Source organism: Acipenser ruthenus, chromosome 26 (assembly GCF_902713425.1).
Source record: "Acipenser ruthenus chromosome 26, fAciRut3.2 maternal haplotype, whole genome shotgun sequence".
Lineage (NCBI taxonomy): Eukaryota > Metazoa > Chordata > Actinopteri > Acipenseriformes > Acipenseridae > Acipenser > Acipenser ruthenus.
The window spans coordinates 18352450-18369130 of NC_081214.1; the positions used below are offsets into that span (position 1 = coordinate 18352450).

Here is a 16681-nt window from a genome sequence, read left to right on the forward strand (position 1 = left end):
TCGTTTTTATATTTACTACATTTTGTGATTTTCAGAAGAAAAACACCTGCATTACAACTGTCAAGGGTGTTGGGTCACCCGAAACCTTTAAAAACATAACATTTTTTCTGTCACCAGCAAGCTAATTTGATAAATCTACCAATAAATAACTTTGCTGGCAACAACCTTTCTGCAAGGTCACAATACATGTTTCATTGTTAGTATTAGAATGGGTTTGACACTTCATAACTGAACAGTGTGTGAGCAGAGAGACTGTTTTGCTAAAGGCCAATTAACACAAGTGAAGGGAAATAAATGAACAGCAACAGGACAACTAAGGCCCATTAACTTTGGTATTGATTCCCACTGTGATTGTGTAACACACTGTAAAAAAAATAAAAAATCACAATTTATATTCCTATGTATATGCACATTCTCCATGGTTTTATGTTTGTCCTCTTCATTCTTAATACCTGCTTGTGAAAATCTTGGCTGTCGGTGGTACTAAACTAACAGGAACACAGCATTAAGAATGTGTGCCCATGACCTGAGACTTGTCTGTCCTTGAGTTTAACAGTGAAACCGGCAGCTGGTATTCAAGCTTGCCTGATTCAGAACATTTGCTTTCATGGAGGGAATGCTTAATTTCCTTCTCCCTCCCACGATGATTTCTCAATATTATTTGAAGGGGGACCTTGCAGGTTCATCCGCCCATACTGTGGAGGTAATAGGCAATCACTGCTGTTTATAAAGTGAACATCACAGAGCTGCGTTTTAATTTATGAAAAATGTAGGTCAAACGGCTCTTTTTATGAAGGTAGCGGTTTGACTAATGCCTCAGACTGCACTGTCTTGTAAACTGTCCTGCTGAAAAAGCTATGACAATGAAAATGAAAATGATGTGGCACAGGCAGCAGTGCAGACTGCAGCCTCAACTTTAAAGCTTAGTGAAGTAGTTCTCCATTTCAGTCCTGAAATTCAGTCCAGGTGTTCGTTTCAACCAAGAACATTCTGCATTTGTTTTAAAGATTTAAATAATGTTCATATAGTTTTATTTTTTTTATTATGTCTCAATCCTAAAATTCTAGGTGATGCAAAACGTGTGGCTATAGCTGTACAGCACAGGAAGTGAGTTTGTACCTGGAAGCAAAATAAACTTGTATACCATTGTCTTTGGGAATGTATGCTTAATCCAAGTATAATGTACAACCAATAAACCAAAAGAGCTTTAACAAAGGGAAAGACAGACAATTGATAATATTGGAAATGCAAGTAAGTATTCTAAAGCCACCACTCACTGTTGTACATTTGATATCTGGTACTAATCCCAAGCCTTCGAGCCGTTCTGCCTCCAAAGGCTGTTCCAGTCCCCTGTTGAAGGATTATGTTTACCTCCTGGTCACTAGATGGTACTGTTTCTGTATATACGCCCATTAGACATATATTAAGGAAAAAGCTGTCCTGTTATTTCCACTGGGACCTCTGCAGAGAAGTCACATTTCCTCTTCACACACAATTTTGATCAAAATGCAAACGGATGGTTTTCTTCTTCTCCCACATTTTTGTGTCAAGCGACAGTTGAGGGAAGACATTTTGTTTGCAAATGAAATATTCTTTGCAGACATTGAATTATGTTTATATAGGTTGATATTTTTTTATATGAGAAATCTCATGTATTTACAGTATTGAGGATGCTTATATTTTAAATCCAGTACATCTGATTTCTGTTTTCTTTACCAGTGAAATGTTTTTTTTTTTTTTACTTAAACTATTCATGTATTACATACAGTCAAATACCCTTTTTAATGGCTGGCAATGAGATTTTCTCTGCAAACTTTAATTGTGAAATTCAACCGGAGTGAATTATTGGCAGTCCATACTGTCTACTGGTGACCAAGACAGTCAGTCAGTGCTTTAACTGAGTTCACAGAGGATTGGTGCTACGAAATCATCATTCATTAATCATACCTGTAAAAAGGCACTGATTCTAAAACTGTAGGTAGGTTGTTTATTAGGTCTGACACAACTGTAAACTGTATAGGTCATCCATTGCCTCTCAAAGGAGAACACAATTCCTGCTCCGTAGAACACCAGAGGGGTCTGTTTCCTTTATGAATACTGATTTGGAAGGAGATTACAAGAGTTTACAACATGTAAGAGTTTTAATCTTTGACTTGATGTGTTGAGGATCTTTTAGGCCTTCAGCAAGTGAGAACTTCAGGGCATCGGATGAAGAGATTTTTTTTTTTTTTTTTTTTTTTCTTTTTTCCCATAAACGGTCATGTACACATCTGAGAAACTTTAATAAACCTATACAGTTGATGGGTAGATATGAAAGAAATATATAATTCAAGAAAGATGGGGAATAAAGGTACAGTATGTGTCATGACAAAATTATAAGGTGCCTTGTGATTTTAATTTAAAAGTTCAGCTCTACAAATTTTTATTTAACAGACAGCAAAAAAACTCCACACATCTCTAATGGTTTGTAACTATATTACAGCCAAGTAAAATAATATTAACATTTGTTTTTTTATTACATGCCATCCTAACTTCAGCAAAGCCACTAGCTGTAAGAATACATTGGTTTTCTGACACTTTACATTTGTATTTAGATTGACAGCACAATACAATATAATACAACATAAGTATATAATGCACCTTTAGTGAAACTCCATGTCACATAATGAAAAACAGGGTTTGAAATTGCAGGGATCATTACAATACAACCAAACGCATCATAACCCTGCAAACATTTACTGCAATTTATTTCTATCCTATTTACAATAAAGAGCCATTTGACCTACATTTTTTCAAAAATTAAATTCAGCTTTGTGATGTTTACTTTATAAACAGCAGTGATCTCTCTCTCTCTCTCTCTCTGTGTCTCTCTCTCGCTCTCCTTCCACATAACCAACTATTTCTTGAATGTAATTTATTTGTCCAAAACCACTGCTGTTTCTGATCCCACCACTCTGCTTCCCAGGGTGTTTAGCGTTGAGCAGGCAGGGGGGCGTCTGGTTTATTCCTTTCACCCATCTTGATTAATTGGAGAGGCCTTATTGAACCTCCCTGCCAGTATCAGAATATCAGATGGGACTATTGATTTAAAGCCACTACAACTACTTCTTCTCTTGGACATTTAAGAAGAAAACAAAACCATGGACTTTAACCAAGAAACACCGTGGGACTGTGTCATGAATGGCTGGCTGGTGACGTCGCAGACCAGGAGGTATAGACAGGCACAGTACTGCGGGGTGCGGGCTTATTAAATAAATATAACCAACAGAAACAAAAACACTTTAAACAAAACAAAAGGCACGATGGCCAAAACAAATACACATGTCCAAAACAAGTGCTCCTGTCTGGGGATAGACCAGCACGAGTAGCGCTTGTTTACCTTCGTTATCGTGCTGTCTCACTCCTCATAACCTTCTCCAACTTTGAGTGGCTGATGCGCTTTTATCCACATGGCCATCTCCAAATTAGTAATCACTTAATCAATTTGGAGATGGCCACATTCCACATGAGTTTAGAGGGATGGGGATTTAACCCCATCCACGCTGCCAAACAATAACAAAACATTGTTGAACACAATACAGTACATTTAAGTTTAATAATACAATAATAATAATATAGATAAGGGGTGGGCGTACCCCCGTTACAGACTGAAATAACACAGACTGCAATAACTTATAAAAAATGTGGAACACACTATTTCATGACAGAATAAGTTGCAGATATTTTGTATTCCGTTTGGTTGTTTAAACAAAGGTTTTGTTTTGTTTCCCCTCACTTTTTTGACAGTTTGCATAATGATGCCTTATGGCCTCATATTCCTTAATGAAACTCCTGATGTAGCCAGGGCAGGAATTTGCCATGCAGTTGGAGTTTATAATCTTATGGTGGAACATTGGTTGATGTATAACCAACCTTTGAAAAAGGTTCAGCCACGGTTTTACAGGGGTGGAACCAAGACATCCATTGCATAGGTTTTACTGTGAGTGTAAGTGGCTACTGTATATATAATCTCATAATTAACTTGAACTGGCTTAAACCATAATGCAGTGGGAGTTCTATTTGCATTACTGAAATGCACTGAAATAAATTGACCATTTGTGCAGTACAATTTAATATTGCTTAGAGTGTTCTTTGAGGTAATGGGGGAAATGCTAAATAATTAAAAAGGTTGATATGATAAGATGCAAATTACATAAGAGAATAGGTTAGAGGTTGTTTAGTTGTTTTTTTATTTACAGTGCATGCAGTTAACCTAGCTCTGCTGTTTTATGTTGTAAGTACTCTAAGGAACTGCCTAATACGATCTGCACAAGCCAGCACCTATACTATGATCAGCAATACAGTGGTGCATCAAGTCAGATCCATGGTATTCAACCATAAAACACAAGTCATTTTGGACAGCTTTAGAGGTTTGTAGGAACTATTTATAGTATTTTAACAAGCATAATTAAAAATAATTAATAGTAGATCAGCGTTCTAATAACAAGAACTCATGCAAAGGAAACATCTCCTGAAAAATGCAGTTCATTTTGTCCATCTGAATTCCGCAGATTGCAATGCAAAATGTTCTGTTTCAATAAGATCGTTTGGAAGCAATCCATTCTTGTTAGATGGTTTAAAGTCTGTGATATGAAATTCACTGCATGGTTTGGTAATCAGGGTTCATAATTTACAGACCTCTCTTCTCATTATCTTTGTTTTTGGTTGAAGCATTAACACTTCTGTATATAGCAAGAATCATATTATACAAGACTTCAAAGTCAATACAATCTGAAAGCGAGTGCAGATGAAAGGACATGGGTAGCTCAGGGTGTTCAAGCTGTGTATCATGATGGCTTGAGGCAAAATCCTATCGGCTGATTTTCTGGGAACTAGCAGAGGAGTTTCAGGTTCTGTGTCTGTTACACCGCCCTTATCCCCCCATGTGTGCTCTGGGGGTTATTTTCTGAACAGAGAGAAACTCATTGCTGTGTCATCTTAAGCACAATAAGAAAGCATTTAGTTCTTTTATATATAAATTGAAGTTGGCAAGGGTGACAATTTTTATATGAGATTTTGTATTTGAACTATTCTATAAAACAGTTGAAGAGAAATTTGATTTTTTAAAATGTTTTATTATTGAATAGATTAACCACTACAAATGTATACCAAAGTAGATTTTAGTATAAATATGTATAGTTGTAAATAGATTCTTTGCCAGAACATAAAAATAAAATGCACATATACTGCTTGTACACAAGGGGCTAACTTTGTATGAAATGAAGTGAACAAACAGCAAAAGACATTATGTAAAAATGAACACAATTGAGGGATACTGTAGTTTTAAACCATTACGTTTTGTGAGACCCATTTCCTTTGTTCCAGAATGTCCAGTATATCTCATCAGCAGCCAGTGTTTAGAATGATATGATCACAACAGTAAAATTCAGGAAAGAGAAGAGGTGCTGTAGTTTACTGTGGTTTAAGCGTAGTTTGCGGATGCTCTTGATAACCAGCGATAGCATCTAGTGAACGGTTAGGCACAAATCTTCCCCCTTTTTTTTTTTTAAACACCCTCTGAAAATATCCTGTCAAAGTGCTGACAAAATATTTCAATAGGTTGCATGAGGTTAAGGTTGCATTATCTGAATCAGGAAGCGGATCCTTCCCTGAAAAAACATTGAAAAGCGTCTTCTAAAGCTGGGAAACGGCCAGCAGTTGCAATTTCCTGTAGCATGATATTCCAGTGTGTTATAGCTGAGTATTCTAAATTTATAGCAAGTCAAACTGGAACTTGGATATAAACTACAACCAGATTAGATCTCGGCTGCTTGAAAAAATATGCAGGATTTTTTTTTATACTGTATAGATATTGACAAAAAGCAACTTCCCATGACTGCTGTACACCAATTAACAAAGTTTACATTCTTGAAATGCCAGTATTGTGAGAGAAGCTCCTGTTGCGATATTTCTCTCAACAATACATTTAGAAGTTTTGGAGAGTAACACCTATTAAGTTCTGAATGTATTTTTCACTACCGTATGTGTGTGTGTGTGTGTGTGTGTGTATATATATATATATATATATATATATATATATATATATATATATATATATATATAAATATATAATGTGTGTGTGTGTGTGTAGCCATGGCACAATAGAAGTGGGACTGAATTCAAGTATGTTTGATTTGCCCAGAGTTTAATTATAAGGCAGTTAACACATCCTTAAGATAGCGGAACAGAACATCTCGGAAGCAGTGGTGCTGATTCTGTTTAATTTCTGAGGACTGTCAATAACATGATAATGTCCCGATTTATCAGATACTGTTCCAACACCCAAAATGGGGATACACCAATGACAAAGTTACAGTATGACAATGTGGTCTAAATTCTGAAATAACTGAAAATATGACCTCACTAATTGAATTAGGGGTTAGATTGCACACTTATTACAGTGCATGAAACAACACACAAACAAGATAAAAGCATTGCAAGACTGGTTTACGCTTTCCTGCATTATTACATTTAGAAACTGAATACCATACAATACCATTAAATTGAACGATAAGGCAATTTGGAAGTCATACAGAATTTTGTCTACTCAATTTTATGCCCAGTCCACTTTCAAATCCGCTACTTTTTTTTTATTAAACGACAATAGTTTTTAATCATTCAGTCAGTATTAGTTCAAGTAGGTTTAACGGCTCGAAATGTAATGAGCTGGATCAGAATATGTGTAAAAGCATGGTGATGAATGAATGAAACAAATCATCCGTAGACTTGGGAAGAGTGAGTTTACTTTCATTTCGAGTCTGATCAGTTTAGAAGTCCCCTGTAAAGCCTGATGTATAAATCATAAGAAAAATGACCATATTCGTAAATGTTAGCATGTGTACCACCAGATGATTGGTGAAAAGATAAAAGCAATTTTAAACGACCACTTTGTTAAATCTTTGGGATATGGTTTTTGTATTTGGTCCACAGCTGTATTCTCTCAAGTCAACTTATATTACAGGTGTCTAGTGAAAATTAACTGTTTCACTGCCAGATTTTAATGCTACAAACTACAGACTTGGTAGACAGCTATATTTTATTGTTCTCTTGATCACATTTCATTATAGTCATTGTCTAATAAAAATTAACCATTTTACAGCCACATTTGTTGTAACCTCCATTCAATAGTATAATAATACAGGCTCATCTTACCGCTAACATTTTTAAAAAGGATTTTAAAAACAGTCCAGGATTTGGCGACTAAGCTGTATGTACGAGGGTGGAGGCCAGGCACTAACGGTTGACCTATGTACACCACAAGCATGTGTTTTAATCACTGTGCAAACAGTCCAGACTCGTATGGGTATAGAGCTTGTATTTTCATCTAAATGACATGAGTCTGAGTCCGTAATGGATAGCCAGATGTGTGATGTTAACATTCATAATTGATAAGTTGCATACAAACACATCCTAATAATAATATTTTCAGACACTCAGAATTTTAGAACCAGTTAAAGTATTCCTGAAAATAAATTCAAGGAAGAAATGAAGACATTAAATAATAGTTCCTAAATTTAGTACTGTGTTTAAAATGCCTTTTGTGTTTTTGGGAGGTCAGTATTTGAACCTTTTTTAATTACATTGTTAGATTCAGTAATAGAATAATGTACAAGTTCTCTTCATTTACAAGCCTGTTCCCTTTGGAAGTAAGAGGATTAGTTCAGACTCTGCAGCTTCAGGTTCCACACAAAGGAGATCAGAAATATGGAATTGGTCTATTTATTAACCTCTATCTACAGATGTATAAACTAATTTGAGATGCAAGAAGAAAAATAAGCTATAGGGTTTTGTACTGTATTTCCATATAACTTCTATGCATAATAATGTCCTTTTTTTACCTTTTTCTAGTCCCCAGATGGTCTAAGTCTAAAAAGATAAGGATTCCTGATCACCACTGCTTTCAGTTTTTAAGGTTCCAGATTTTTCTGAATTACATAATTTTCTTTAAACTTAGCAAAGAAAAGCTAGACATCATTCACAGTTGTTACAGCAGAGACCTCCAGCAAAATGATGTGGTCATTTCAGCCTGTATTCTGTCAGACAGCACTGCAAATCATAAAATAATTTGTTTCCATCGGCAGCAAGAGCTTTGAAATAGGTGTTGGGTGTCTGAGGTAAAACTTCAACGATAGTCACAAATACACAGATGAAAGTAATAGCTGAAATATGTGTCTCCTTGAGTTTGCAGGCTGGTAGAACTGGGTCTCTCCAAATCTTGGATGGAGCCAGTGACCCAATGAGTCCATATGCAGAGGAGCAAAGGATACATAGGGATTAGTGTCAAACTTCATACTGCAGGAAAAGAAAGCCCAGATCCTGAAAGCAAGCAAGCAAGAAAATGTTTTTTGTGCAGTACACGTTTTAATTATTTTTTTATTTTTAAAAAATTAACAAAAAGTTATGTTCTATTTAAAAGTTTTGCTAGCCTTTTTAATACCTTGTTTTTCCCTAATAAACAGAAGGTGTTTCAGTTTGGCATCCTGTCCGCTCATGTGTGATTTCCTCCTCCATGCTCACTGTTCAGTGCTGTTTTTTTAGTGCCTTTTATAGAAAGATTTGTATTGGCAGGTGTTTTTGGAATGTAAACAGTTTTAGCTTATCTAACAGTTGGAAAACGTAATGTTTTCCATGACCTGAACACTTTGGCTATGGTGCTGCAATTGGCAGAATACGTGTTTTTTTTTTTTTTTTTTTTTTATAAAAGATGTTTTTCCATGTTTGTGGTCAGAATACTTTTTGACATTACCTGTGTATGCTTGTTTCAGTAACCGATGAGTTATATGAAATGTATAAAATTTGAATTAAATACAGCTGTTCAAGTTGCTGGTCTTGAATTTGTTTGGAATGGGACTACTTTTTATATAGTGCTTTGAAAACACTATAAAACATCTGCATCTCCAATATCTGAAATAACTGCTGTTTAAACTTTCACAACTATCCACAGTAATTCCGTCCGTTAAACAGGCAATAATTTAATTATTTAATTAAATAAGCACACCAGCATGAGGGCTTTTTTAGGGCTTCTGCAGTTTTTGTATTTTTTTTTATTATTCCACTCAGAAAAAGTGGAGCACAGGCTTACCTTGCCCTTTTGAATGAAATGTTATTGCAATAACCCTGATACAAACTCCAATGAATATTATAAACACCAGTAGTTAAGGGGAGAACATTACAGACCTTATTACTCTTTTAAGTTACATCATTCTATTTCCCTTCTAAACTATGACTCACAAATCTGTGACACTGTTAACGAAACAAGGACGCTGTAGTGTCTCTGTAGTTGTATGTGTTTGAACTGTGCATGTGGGTCTAAAGCAAGACAAACACACTATTTACATACCTAAATAACACGTGGCCTTCACCTTTTGAAAATGTAATTGTGAATCAAGTGCATTGCAATTATGTGGTTTCAAATCATGTTGATCATGTGTAATTTAATTAATGTGAATAGGGATAAAAGTGCATGTCAGATAAACAGAACAAATGGATTAAAAGACTTTACCAAGGCTAATGCCGTCTCTGTGCTAAATATTTTGCAGTCACTTAGAAATGCCTTTTTGCTTTTGCACACTTCATGAGCATTAAGTTCGAACCAAAAATGTAAAAGTTACGTAACAATGATGTTATTCTATAAGGATTTACATGACTATTTGTGGATGAAACCAATAAGACCATTATGCTGCCTCACAACCATTTCTAGCAGATAGTGGCATGATGACATTCCAGTCTAATATCAGCTAACACGTGGATGTCATCTTTAATTTATAGTTAGTATTGTTCCAGGGTCAGTCGCATGAGACTTGAAACGCTTGTTTGTTTAGAGAAGCACATTATCTTCTTCATGCTGATACTGTAACCTGCTTCATTCAGCTAGATTCATGTTTTTTTTAAAGGCTATGTTGCATTTCTTTGATATATCTAGGATCTGATGTTAACAAGCAGTACTAGTCATGACACACAACATCGGTCACAGTCTCAATGTTTTTAGACAACATTGCTCATTCTCAGTTTGTGTCCTACATTATAACATCTAACAACATAACATCGTGAGGCAGTGTGGTCTAGAACCAGAAGGTCATCTGTTCAAATCCCACCTCTGCCACTGACTGACTCACTGTGTGACCTTGAGCAAGTCACTTAACCTCCTTGTGCTCCATCCTGCAAATGAGATTTTAAATTAATGTCCTGTTGTAAGTGACTCTGCATATAATGCACAGTTCACAGCCTACCTCTGTAAAGCACTGTGTGATGGTGGTCCACTATGAAAGGCGCTATATAAAAAAATAAAGATATTATTATTCTCAAATGACCTGGCAACCTGTCTGATGGCTGTTGTAGCCATGCGTGCAATTATCACAGATTCTGTTTCCTTCTTTTCTGTAAACACTGATCAAATTGGTAATGTACACTCCAATTATTGTGACAGATGAAAAACGACTGGCTGTGCCCATTTTACAACACCCAAACCCGTTGCTCTCGAAATATCTTTGTATCCCTGAGTCCAATGTACCAATGCACAATGACTAGGAAGAACAAATACTGTATACCATTATATATATATATATATATATATATAATAGTTTTCTGCTGCTTTTGGATTGTTTTCGTTTCTGCAGTAGGTTTCCATCGCATATATACAGAACACATTTGGTAACTATGTAAAGAATATTTAGCATTTTGTACTCTGGCTTGAGTATGTATCAATTCAAAAGAATTTAGCAGCTATGGAGAGATACAGTTTAAATTGGGTATGACACTTTTTTCCATCCCCTTGTTCTGCGAACTTGCAATAAGTAGTCAAGCACCTAGTTCTGGCACTATGTCTATGGCAGCAGGGAAGGGCTAAATCATTTAATACTATTATTGTATTATTATTTTGAATCCAGTTGGCAACAGTGAGATGAAACTAGAAACAAATAATTTGAATATAAATATGTCAGAGACCCTGCAATTGAGTTATGTGGTGGATTTGGTTTAAATCTTCCAAACACTGTTGCTTTCAATGCAAAGTGCTACATACTCTTTCCGACACATACTGTATATGGAGTATTGACACTCAGACTATGTGGAGTATTGATACTCAGACAGCTTGTTTTGGACCTGTTCTTTTCTTCAGCATCATGTGCTGAATATGTTTTGTTTTTTTGATTTTTTTTAATTTGTTGCAGTTTCTTCTCCCAGTTAAATCTGAACTATTTAAATGGAGGTACATACATACAATTAAGTTGCGTTTCATTGAAGGTTAAGGGACGTACTGAATTTTAATCATGGTAGTGTATATGAGCTGGCTGTTTGTTATTCTAAAGGCTGTTGTCCTATCTGTATAGAAACTGAAGGGGATACAGGGACAGAGGCTTTGCTGTGATGGTGTAGGTATAAGTAAATTATTTAGACTGACAGCTCACAACCCGGGAACGCAGGAAATTAAAAAAATGGTCACGCACAACCAGATATTAACTCAACTACTGACAACCGTAAGACACGCAGCATCCTTTAGCTGGAATTAAAATGACTGGGTGTCTTGCATACTGTGCGTGACTTGAACACAATTTTCACCAATTGTTGGTTATGCATTGTTGGTTGTACACCAACAACCAACCAATCCCATTGCTGTCTTCACAAATAACAAACTAAATAGTTAATACCCTCCTTTCCCTGATTTTACAGCCTGGTTTTTAGTGTAGTAGTCACAAATGCACAGATCACAAATGCAGAGAATCAAGAGGATACTTCCTGTCCCATGAGAGCAGTCCTATAGGAGGTTGTAAAGTCAACCAGAAACCTAGGGATTGTGTTATTAAATGTTCAGTAAAAGGATTCTAATACAATACATGTCAATATGTTTTATTTATTTGGCCCTACGTAATAAATAAATAAATAAATAAATCGCTGGAATGCACTGACAAGGTGCATTATTTGAGGAAATAAATAGTCTTGATAGCAGATAGTTGACTCCCATTTCTGGTAAGTCAGTTGCAGTATTTAAAATCTGTATTTCTGCCTGTTTTAAAATGAAACATTCATAGCACTTGATGGCAAATGGGGAAACCTGTCTGGTGAGGCCACTGGACAAAGCATTTAAATGATTTAGACTGACAGGAATTACAATTTGGAGAGCAGAATACAACCACAGTAAAATATTTGAGTGAATCATTTGACAAATAGTGTTCTGGTTGATGATTTCATATACATAGATGCGCTTATCTAAATAAATCATCCAGGTAAGGAGAAGACTGAGAAGATAAGCGCTCAAGCGAATACGGTAGTATTTATTTTTTGGTCTGTCCTCTGTGTTGACATTGCTGATAACTGGTTTGTTAACAGTTCTTCTAGAATTTCAGGATAATAAACTGAAATTGTAATACTAAATCAGTGATATTTTGTATATTTTTCTATCAGGCATTCATGGTCCTAAATAGTCAAGACACTGCCCCTGCTTCCCCATTCCAGCAAAATCATGTGAGAATGTGCCAATGCAATATCAATTTAAGCAGACTATATTACAGCTGATCCCAATATATCAACCCATAAGAAAAGTAATTGCAACTTCCTTATCAACCAGCGTGTGTCTGAGATGACTACAATTGAAGCGGCTCAGTTATGTGGTTGTAAATCATTGCTCATTCTGGTGGAGGGGGGCTGCTCTCATACTGCTATCTCTAAGGAGGAGAGATAAATACATTATCTATATATTTCAAACTAAACATAGCATAAAGTACAGTTTGTTATCCTACAGGCTTTGCAGATAATACGCAATCTTTTGTTTTTCTGAATACCAGAACATTTAGATAATCTATTGGGGGGGGCTGAAATATCATATATTATATTTGCTTTTAATCTTTTTTTTTTTTTTTTTTTTTTTTGGAGAACTATTTCACTGAAGAACTACATAAATTGCCACAGCTGTAAGTGTTGCAGACCCACTGATATATTTATGAATTTTGTTTGTAACTCTTTTCAAATAAATACACTTTAGAGTTATTTAAAAGTCTGGAATGCTAATATGATTGTTGTGCCATGGACACAACTCCATAGACCAGTGAGACTAGGAAACAACAGCCCCCTAACATTCTCTTCCCCATGGGCTTCTGCTGTTATCTACCAGTTGTCTGCGGCACGTTCTTGTGTCCCAAAAACGGTAAAGACAAGTGACTTATAAACAGCCCTGTCGTATTGAGAAATTGATCTGTATCCCCTTTACTATATTTAACAAACAATAGAATAAGTAATATCACTCTAGTTAATGTCACCTTCCACTTCACCACATTGACATGGTTTATGGACGTCATAAGCTCCTGATGATATCACTTTAGTTATAGTCAGACTGTGTGTTAATATCGATCACATATATCAGTCAATAGATTTCCACTTAAAGGTATTGCAGCTAACAAAATAATTCTGTTTTTTATGCCATGCTGACTCATTCACTATATAGATTTTAAAAGGGTAGTTTTGAAAGAATCCTTTGTTTTAGCAAAACTGTGTTTTCATTTTATAACATGACATCTGGTACTGCACTTGGTGAAGAAATGTGCTTGCAGTCCTTGTACTTTCTTGGTTATTTCACCTGTGGAGTAAAATTGTCCCCACCCCTTCTTTCCTGCGAGTGTCCAATAAGCTTCTTCCCCTAATGACTGGCATGCTTTGCAGCCAGTAAGATATGTAGACTTCAATGACACTGCTGAGATAGAAAATGCATCTGTAACAAATTACCTCGCAGACAAAGCAATTTCACTTTCTTTTACCTCATGTAGTACCCAATGTCGTGTGTTTCATTCAAAACCGCACGCTGAAAATGTATATAGTGAATGGAAGTACCCAACAGGTGAGATGTATGGATTTTGTTTGTACAACCACTTGTTTAATGTCGCTTTGAGAAAGAAGAGCATACGATTTGTAGTATGACATGTAAATAAGTTGCTATACAGTATTGAAATATTCTGACATAACGTAGCAACATATAGCATACCAGACAATGTGAATATTTATAGCTTTCAAATGTTTTTTCTAATTATTACAAGGTGTTGTACATGTTTAGTGTAGCAGACTGAAGATTGAAAATAGTGTTATGAATGAACAATATTGCACTTCATGCAGTACCTGCAGAAATATATTTAGAGTTTTTATTATTTATTGCATCAACACTTCTGTGTTTTCTAATTATTTTGTTTTTGGTGAACTCCTGCAAAGGTAAACTGCTTATCTTTTACCATTTGTGCTCATTCCCTTTGAAGATATTAAAGGGTTTTGCTGTTTGCTGGCAGATAATCAGATCATTTTATTGAGCTTTTAAATAGGGTAGCATTTTCCTCAGAATGTCAAAGCTTCATTGCATTTTACAGACATTTAACTGTATAAGGAAATTTGATAGTCAACCACTGCAGTAAGCTGCAGAATGCAACATAGAGATTAATGATGAGAAGCGTACAGTAAAGCATGCGCTTCTTTTTGTTCGTCCCTGCTGTGTTTTAACAATCAGCCTTTCAGCGAAACTCATTAAGTTTAGTATGCAAGCTGAAAGCAATTTAGACCAAAAATTTCAACCTTCATAAAGTTTGATGGAGTTTTGTTTTTCCCCATACAGTAAAAGAGAACAAGGTGCTTTTAATGATGTAAAATAGTTTAGGTCACATTGTAATGAACTATCCCTGGTAGCAGACAGTTGAGTTATGTAAAGCTGCATTCTTGTGTGTGTCGGTCTGTCTGTATACATTTTCCTAGATAAACCATGTGTTGTTTTTGTTTTTTTTCTATTTTTGGGCGCCACAATAGAAAAATTTAAAAATTGAATTTAAACTCAACCTTTAATTTGTAAATAAATGGGGACCAAGCCTGGATTTACATAATTACAAAGCACTACTCCTGTCTCTGGATCTGTGTTTTACACAGACGGATTAGGAGTTTTAAAATGTACAGGCATTCCAGTCTAAATGATAATGCAGAGGTAATAAATGTCACAGGACTGTATTTACAGAGCATTTACCCAATTGCTAAGTTTGGTGTTACAAAACTTCAAACAACTTGGAAGTTGATGTAAAAGATCCTGTGAGAACATTTATTATTTCTTACGGGTTCTGTTAAACTGGAATAGTCACATTTTTATTTTTGAGTTGAAATAAGGTAAGGCATGCCAAAAAGAACGATTTCTCTTTTCTTCCAACTTAATAGAGTCAGCCTAATATCACTATCATCCTGTTGCCTCAAGCCTTTATTTTGATAGAAATGGCCTGTGAACCATTTTCTTTTAGCAGCGCATGAACCTGCCTGCTAAATTGTTTTGCTTAGAGGAATGCAGTGAGCCATGGAGAGAAACAGACAAAAATAGAATCAGTACAATCTAACATACATTGCATTAAGCTAAAGTGCTTACCAAATGGACAGCACCAACCGCTTACACAACTGATATTGCCAGTACAGTACTTCAGAGAACATAATTTGGCTTAATTCAACTTCGCTTTCATTGAGCTAACTCAATTCCCTATCATAGCCTTTCGACACCTTCAGGCTTGCAACCGATCATGATTAATTATCAGCTTGTCGTCATTACCTTTTTCTTTTGATGGAGAATTAAAATATCCAGTTTCAAGTATTTAATTTAACACCGCAGTCCTCCATATTAATGAAGTTCAGAGTTAACTAAAAGATTGATGGTGACAACAAATGCCTAATAAAATTACCATCTTAAAACAAGTGTTTGTCATGGATACATATAACACTAAGAAGATCTCCCTCCTTGTAAAATGGAATTTGAAACTGAAGTTCCGAAGAGACCCTGTACTATTTGGTTGAACTACCTGTTCAAGCTACAAAGATAATGCATGATCAACGTATGCTGAAACCCTGTGATTTGCCACATTGGCATTCTCCTTTTCAACTTGTGGTGATTGTGCTTTATTTTGGTAGTGTGAATAATTTTGCAAAACAAGGGTCAGACCACAGTTCCTCTGCCCAAAAAGTGTGTCAAAACGTTTTGTCTGCTTGACATAGTTTCTTTTTGTTTTACCTTGTTATAGTTTGTCATCGGGTGAATTGGCTTGCTACATGCTTAACAGGCTGCTCTAACCCTCCCAAGGTAGGTTATTTTACCTTGTCTGCTTTTTTGCTTGAAACAAGTTCTACAAAACAAGCAGTTCATGAACAATCAAAGCAGAAATTTGAACAATTGTAGCTGAAAGTTCAGCTCCACTTAACTCAAAGAACTTGCTGTCCCATCAGACCGGTTATCCTTTATTTATTGATGTTGTTTTTTTTGCCGAAACTGGTTTTCTCCTTTCCCCTTTACACATAGCCTCAAGACAAACTGATACATTGTTTCATACCATCTGTGTCTCTCAGACCACAAACAGTGACATGCAGTAAATAGCTGACATTTCTGTTTTGAAATTAGTTGGCTCCTAGAAGAATGAGCATATCATTGATGCGTACTGAGCATCTCTCTCTCTCTCTCTCTCTCTCAGGTGGGTTTCATGCATAACTTTCTTTCCCACAGTTTCAAAGATGACCTTAACTGCCCACTGCTTTGTGATATTCAGTCATAGCAGAAAAATGTATGCCTGCATGTGTGTGGGAGAAGGGCAGGGGGTGACCTGGAACAGTTACAGAGCTGGTGCTGATATTTCTGGTTTAGTCCAGTAACTCCAGA

The 16681-nt window shown here is 35.8% G+C and overlaps 1 protein-coding gene across 3 annotated transcripts in view; it reads left to right on the forward strand.

The window, feature by feature from the left end:
* The window catches only part of LOC117430770 (probable E3 ubiquitin-protein ligase MID2), a 124648-nt gene that overhangs the window by 18640 nt on the left and 89327 nt on the right, over window positions 1-16681 (forward strand). The window contains exon 2 of one of the 3 annotated variants that reach the window (XM_059000642.1): window positions 16053-16111. The exons of the other annotated variants lie outside the window; for them this stretch is intronic. The gene's annotated coding sequence lies outside the window, so the exon portion shown is untranslated. The remainder of the gene's footprint in view (window positions 1-16052; window positions 16112-16681) is intronic. 3 annotated transcript variants of the gene reach the window in all.